At 47.4% G+C, this 7,474-nt stretch overlaps 1 long non-coding RNA gene across 1 annotated transcript; it reads right to left on the reverse strand.

Moving 5' to 3' along the window:
* Positions 1–309: 309 nt before the first annotated feature.
* LOC118239497 lies at positions 310–1,462 on the reverse strand. The gene is made up of 2 exons (XR_004771825.1): positions 1,401–1,462; positions 310–993 (listed from the first exon to the last, which is right to left on the reverse strand). It is a non-coding gene; the product is annotated as an uncharacterized LOC118239497 (long non-coding RNA).
* Positions 1,463–7,474: the final 6,012 nt, after the last annotated feature.

Consider the following 7,474-nt stretch of genomic DNA (forward strand, 5'->3'; position numbering starts at 1 on the left):
ACTTATATTATCATTTTTAAAATTTACTATTTGTAGACATGAGAAACCATAAAAGTTTACAATTTACATTATTTTCTGACTTGTAACAACCATTTTTCTGACCGTTAACAACTTTCCTCTGACCTTTTACGACTTGCTTTAATCCTCTATAACTTTTTTTCTGTCTCTGACTTTCTACCCCTTGCTTTAACTCTCTATAACCTTTTAGTTCATTTCTCAGACTTTCTTAGACATTCTTAGACAAATTTCCTTTTTTTCTTTTTCTCTCTATTACTTAAGTCTCCTATATTTTTTTCTCATTTCTCAGTTAACATCAAAATTTTATCAAAGTCCCTTTTACAGTTCTTAATAACTTTAAGGCCGTTTTTTTTGTTTTTGTTTTTGTTTTTCTTTTTTTTTAGAACATCCGGATCAGGACAGATGGTTCACCTGCCTGAGCTAGATCCATGTGCTCAAGGCAGAGAGACCTGGGGTGGGGGTGCTGCTGGTAACCCCAGACCCTTGGCCAATCCAGGGGTGGGAAAAAGACTCCTGCGGCCCCCCTGCATACCATGTGTGTGGAGCACAGAAAGACGGGTAGCAGATGGCAGCCTTGCAGCCATGTTCCCTCAGAGCAGGGAAACACCCACAACGGCAGCTGGGGCAGAAACAGCCCTACTGGGCATGCCTCATAGACACGCAGGTGGGAATAGAAAGGGGGTGGCGTGGTGGATGATAACACAGAATAGACAGGAAAGAATAGACGCCAACCCATTCCGCCCGCGCTGCTTATAAGGCAATGGCACCGGGAAGCCAGGTGGCAGAACCTGGCGGCTAACTGAGTCGGGTCCAAGTGTCCTTGGCCCGCGTCCGTACCTCTTGGGTCCTGGGTGTCCTCAGAGTGGCAGTCTGACTTCTGGGCGCATCTGCCGATCACAGTTGAGGTGGCGCCATGTGCTCAGAGAAGAAAAGACCCCCTGACACCCTGACCCATGCATGCCACGTGCGTGGGCACTGTGGGACAGAAAGAGATGTTTAACAAACACAAAACACAAATATGACAGCACATTAGACAGCACAACCCGCAGCAAAGAAATGGTGCCCCAAACCAAAATTACAAACAACCCTTGGACTTTCATCCAGGGCAGAACCAAGGTTCTCGCAAGTCTGCTTACCCTATGGTTCAATTACAAATTCTGCGCAGATCAAATACAAATTACAAATTCTGCGCAGATCAAATCAAGCAACCCTCGGACTTTTGTCCAGGGTGGGACTTCAGGGTCTTCCCCAGAATTCCAAATTACAAATACAAATTCTGCACAGATCAAATACAAATCATGGAACCAAACCAACAACACAGCAAGAGACAAAACAAGAAACATAGAACATTGAACATAAGTTGCAAGCTCGAATCATCTTACCTCCAAGATCGAATCCACTCAGGTGAAGGGTGGTCGCAAATCCCGGACGAGCCCAGAAAATTTTAGACCCCCGAAAACTCAAGTATCTGGGGTCCCAGGCCAGGTTCGCGGTCACCCCAATCACGAGGCAGATTCGAGAGCTTGCTGCAAACTGCACGAGGCTTTATTGTAATTTAACGAGCTAACCCCATGTTAGCTCGGGTCTTTCACCCACCTGCCATGGCGGACGGCTAGAAATATGGCTCCTAGGGGCTCCCAAAAGATCTTATGGGGCAGCGTAAGGGGAGTGTCTAAGGGTACACACAGGCTTACGATTGGTGTGCTTCCAGACTTGGAGGACTTGCCCTGTGTTGATTAGTCAACTGGTTGTTATGGCCCATAGGCCCTCCCAGGGTGGTTGCTATGCTCTCTATGTCATTGCTGTGCGCTTGTCCGTAAAGCACACCCAGGGTCCTAAAGCATAGCGCCACCAGCTAACTTCTGATTGGCTTCTTGTCATGAGACAGGCATCTGACTTTCTAGTGACTAGGTCAAGGTCATAGAAGCACATGTTTGGCCGTAATGGCTGCCAAAAGGGAAGCCGGTTCCTTCAGTATTGTTGTGTGTGCACTGCCCATTTCTACCCTGTGTGCCGACACCTCAGATGTGTGACCCTCCCCCTTCCCGTTGCCTTTATCACCCAGCCCCACCGGGCACAATAGTTTTTGTCCCATCAAGATGGAGCCCTAAACAGAAGACAAAACAGTACCACAAGAAAATGCTAAGCCCCTTCTCTGTCTTCCAGGTATTCCGAAGCCAGTGATTGAACCTATCTGTGAGTTCCTCCTGGTTTTCTGTTTTCCTGTTAGTATTGTTGTGTGTGCCCTGCCCATTTCTACCCTGTGTGGAGAAACCTCAGATGTGTGACCCTCTCCCTTCCCGTTACCTTTGTCTCCCAGCCCCACCGGGCACTAGATGGTTTGTCCCATCAAGATAGAGCCCTAAACAGAAGACAAAACAGTGCCACAAGGAAATGCTAAGCCCCTTATTTGTCTTCCAGGTATTCCAAAGCCAGTGATTGAACCTATCTGTGAGTTCCTCCCGGTTTTCTGTTTTCCTGTTAGTATTGTTGTGTGTGCCCTGCCCATTTCTACCCTGAGTGCAGACACCTCATATGTGTGACCCTCCCCTCTTCCCGTTGCCTTTGTCACCCAGCCCCACTGGGTTTGTCCCATCAAGATGGAGCCCTAAACCGAAGACAAAACAGTACTACAAGGAAATGCTAAGCCCCTTCTCTGTCTTCCAGGTATTCCGAAGCCAGTGATTGAACCTATCTGTGAGTTCCTCCTGGTTTTCTACTGCTTTCCTGTTAGTATTGTTGTGTGTGCACTGCCCATTTCTACCCTGTGTGCAGACACCTCAGATGTGTGACCCTCCCCCTTCCCAATGCCTTTGTCACCCAGCCCCACCGGGCACCATAGTTTTTGTCCAAGCAAGATGGAGCCATAAACAGAAGACAAAACAGTGCCACAAGGAAATGCTAAGCCCCTTCTTTGTCTTCCAGGTATTCCGAAGCCAGTGATTGAACCTATCTGTGAGTTCCTCCTGGTTTTCTACTGCTTTCCTGTTAGTATTGTTGTGTGTGCCCTGCCCATTTCTAACCTGGGTGCAGACACCTCAGATGTGTGACCCTCCCCCTTCCCATTGCCTTTGTCACCCATCCCCACCGGGCACCATAGTTTTTGTCCAATCAAGATGGAGCCCTAAACAGAAGATAAAACAGTGCCACAAGGAAATGCTAAGCCCCTTCTTTGTCTTCCATGTATTCTGAAGCCAGTGATTGAACCTATCTGTGAGTTCCTCCTGGTTTTCTACTGCTTTCCTGTTAGTATTGTTGTGTGTGCACTGCCCATTTCTACCCTGTGTGCAGACACCTCAGATGTGTGACCCTCCCCCTTCCCAATGCCTTTGTCACCCAGCCCCACCGGGCACCATAGTTTTTGTCCAAACAAGATGGAGCCCTAAACAGAAGACAAAACAGTGCCACGAGGAAATGCTAAGCCCCTTCTTTGTCTTCCAGGTATTCCGAAGCCAGTGATTGAACCTATCTGTGAGTTCCTCCTGGTTTTCTACTGCTTTCCTGTTAGTATTGTTGTGTGTGCCCAACCCATTTCTAACCTGTGTGCAGACACCTCACATGTGTGACCCTCCCCCTTCCCATTGCCTTTGTCACCCATCCCCACCGGGCACCATAGTTTTTGTCCAATCAAGATGGAGCCCTAAACAGAAGATAAAACAGTGCCACAAGGAAATGCTAAGCCCCTTCTTTGTCTTCCATGTATTCCGAAGCCAGTGATTGAACCTATCTGTGAGTTCCTCCTGGTTTTCTACTGCTTTCCTGTTAGTATTGTTTTGTGTGCACTGCCCATTTCTACCCTGTGTGCAGACACCTCAGATGTGTGACCCTCCCCCTTCCCATTGCCTTTGTCTCCCAGCCCTACCGGGCACCAGATGGTTTGTCCCATAAAGATAGAGCCCTAAACCGAAGACAAAACATTACCACATGGAAATGCTAAGCCCCTTCTCTGTCTTCCAGGTATTCCGAAGCCAGTGATTAAACCTATCTGTGAGTTCCTCCTGGCTTTCTACTGTTTTCCTGTTAGTATTGTTGTGTGTGCCCTGCCCATTTCTACCCTGAGTGCCGACACCTCAGATGTGTGACCCTCCCCCTTCCCGTTGCATTTGTCACCCAGCCCCACCGGGCACCATATTTTTTGTCCCATCAAGATGGAGCCCTAAACAGAAGATAAAACAGTGCCACAAGGAAATGCTAAGCCCCTTCTCTGTCTTCCAGGTATTCCAAAGCCAGTGATTGAACCTATCTGTGAGTTCCTCCTCGTTTTGTTTCCCTGTTAGTATTGTTGTGTGTGCACTGTCCATTTCTACCCTGTGTGTGTTAGACCCTCAGAAAGCTGAGGCTTCCAGAATCTTAGCCCAGGACGGCGGCCACCCCAAACACAGAATGGAGGCGAAAGCTTGATGCAAACTGCATGAGGCTTTATTGTAGTTTTACGAGCTAACCCCATGTTAGCTCGGGTCTTTCACCCACCCGCCATGGCAGACGGCTAGAAAAAGACGGCTCCTAAGGTCTCCCCAAAGATCTTATAGGGCAGCGTAAGGGGAGTGTCTAGGGGTACGCACAGGCTCACGATTGGTGTGCCTCCAGGCTTGGAGGGCTTGCCCTGTGTTGATTGGTCAACTGGTTGTTATGGCCCATAGGCCCTCCCAGGGTGGTTGCTATGCTCTCTACGTCATTGCTGTGCGCTTGTCCGTAAAGCACACCCAGGGTCGTAAAGCATAGCGCCACCAGCTAACCTGATTGGCTCCTTGTCATGAGACAGGCATCTGACTTTAGTGACTAGGTCAAGGTCATAGAAGCACATGTTCGACCATTATGGCTGCCAAAAGGAAGCTGGTTCCTTCATGTGCAGACACCTCAGATGTGTGACCCTCCCCCTTCCCGTTACCTTTGTCTCCCAGCCCTACCGGGCACCAGATGGTTTGTCCGATGAAGATAGAGCCCTAAACCGAAGACAAAACAGTGCCACATGGAAATGCTAAGCCCCTTCTCTGTCTTCCAGGTATTCCGAAGCCAGTGATTAAACCTATCTGTGAGTTCCTCCTGGCTTTCTACTGTTTTCCTGTTAGTATTGTTGTGTGTGCCCTGCCCATTTCTACCCTGAGTGCAGACACCTCAGATGTGTGACCCTCCCCCTTCCCGTTGCCTTTGTCACCCAGCCCCACCAGGCACCATAGTTTTTGTCCCATCAAGATGGAGCCCTAAACAGAAGATAAAAAGTGCCACAAGGAAATGCTAAGCCCCTTCTCTGTCTTCCAGGTATTCCAAAGCCAGTGATTGAACCTATCTGTGAGTTCCTCCTCATTTTCTGTTTTCCTGTTAGTATTGTTGTGTGTGCACTGCCCATTTCTACCCTGTGTGCAGATACCTCAGATGTGTGACCCTCCCCCTTCCCATTGCCTTTGTCACCCAGCCCCACCGGGCACCAGATGGTTTGTCCCATCAAGATAGAGCCCTAAACAGAAGGCAAAACAGTGCCACAAGGAAATGCTAAGCCCCTCCTCTGTCTTGCAGGTATTCCGCAGCCAGTGATTAAACCTATCTGTGAGTTCCTCCTGGTTTTCTACTGTTTTCCATTAGTATTGTTGTGTGTGCCCTGCCCATTTCTACCCTGAGTGCAGACACCTCCGATGTGTGACCCTCCTCTCTTCCCATTCCCTTTGACACATAGCCCCACTGGGCACCAGATGATATGTCCACTTCCCTGCCTGGAAGAACAAATGCATTTTTAGTTGCACAGTCTCCTTTCATTCCTATATTAGAACTATTAATTAATCCCTGTGAAGTGGGTAGGAACCTGAGGCCAAATATTTACCCAAGCACACAGGCGTAGGTTCCAATTGAAGTCTAGAGCTATACCCTCCTAAGCTATGTGAGTCATAAACACCCCTCTCACAGAAACCGCTCATAACTCTTCTTACTTTCCAGGCCCCTCTTTGCAGCCCTCAAGTGAGTAGTAGTATTTATTGTGCTTGACTGTTGTTCTCTTCTCTCTCCTGTCTCGTTACTTCCCACTCAGCTTCCCTGCACCAAAGTAACTGCAGAATAGGATACAAAGAAGTGGTGAGCTAGCTTTTGTCAAAAAAATCTAAAAGCGCTACAAAATAGCAGACATAGACAGAGTTTTCTAGCAAGAGAATAAGGGCACATGCAGGAATACTAAGTCTAGCAGGCTCAGGCAAGTCTGTTAAACAAAGCTGCCAATGATGTCCAATGATGAAGGTGCCTTTAGGTGGTCTGCCTCTGACCTCTACATCACTACTTAATCTGGCATCTAAATTTGAGCTGTAACTCATCTATGGAGTTATAGTGAATGCATCCTTGTTACCTAGCTGAGTAATCCCCTAGCAGATACCAGGAAAACTTTAGAGAACTCTATGTTGGTGCTAGTTAACAAAAATCTATTTCTCATTTTCTCTCTCTCTTAGAAACTGTTAAGGACTGCTGTCCTCAGGAATGTGAACAGAGCAAGAAGGAGCGAACTAAACATTGCCGGGTCAGATTCTGAGTGGGGGTGTTTGGATCGGGGAATCTAATTACCCAAGGCGCTATTGATGAGGCAGGAAACACCATATCATCTCTGGAGGACTCTCAGCTGATACTGAGAAGCCACAGTTTATTGAGGAGTCCATTTAAATAGTCTTCCAAGGGCAGGGGCAGCATCAGGAAGCATCTATTATGATGTATATAGCTGATATCAAGTGATTCTATTAATTCAAGTGTCACCTAAACAGTTCCTAGGCAGGTAGATAGAGTTCTCAGCCCAGGTGCAGGCCTACTCAATGCTTAGGCCCATAGAGATGCAAACTAGGAGGCATTCTCAACTGAGGCTATGCCATTCAATTGCAGATTATCTAGCACCGCCAATACAATTGTAGGCTGGAGCACCTGCTTACTGGAACCAGAGGTTTGGACCCTAAGACTTTTTCCAATAGAATCCTTCTTGGCTGCTCTCTTAAATTAATAAAAAGAAACTTGTGCTTTGGCAACTTGACAGACGACTGTGCCTATCTTAGGTGGCACCCTTCAACTTACCAGGGGGACCCATCATGGAACCATGCATTCTGTCATGCCTGTTCTGTCTTAGAATTCCCTGAAGGCAAGGAAAACCATACCTGTGTCTGGCTGGAAAAGTTTCTGTAAAACAAATAAGGTTAATGGGGAATGGGCCATGGTCCAGCTCCAAATGTTCCTGAATCAGAAAAAAATCCAGGAGGTAACTCCTGTGCTCTCACAGCTGCAAACATTCTTCGGCAGAATGGAGAAGTATAAAGGTTAAAATGGCCTTTTAAAATCTGCGTGGGAATGCCTCCAGTGCCTCTGGCCTTAAGTTTGCTTTCTTAAACATCCTTCTATACTAAGACTTGCAAATTACACGTTACATTCCTGTTAGAATGAACTCTAACTCCTTGTTTCTAATAACATTTGCATAACACATGTGGCAAGGTTACAGACA

Source organism: Cricetulus griseus (assembly GCF_003668045.3).
Source record: "Cricetulus griseus strain 17A/GY chromosome 1 unlocalized genomic scaffold, alternate assembly CriGri-PICRH-1.0 chr1_0, whole genome shotgun sequence".
Taxonomy (NCBI): domain Eukaryota; kingdom Metazoa; phylum Chordata; class Mammalia; order Rodentia; family Cricetidae; genus Cricetulus; species Cricetulus griseus.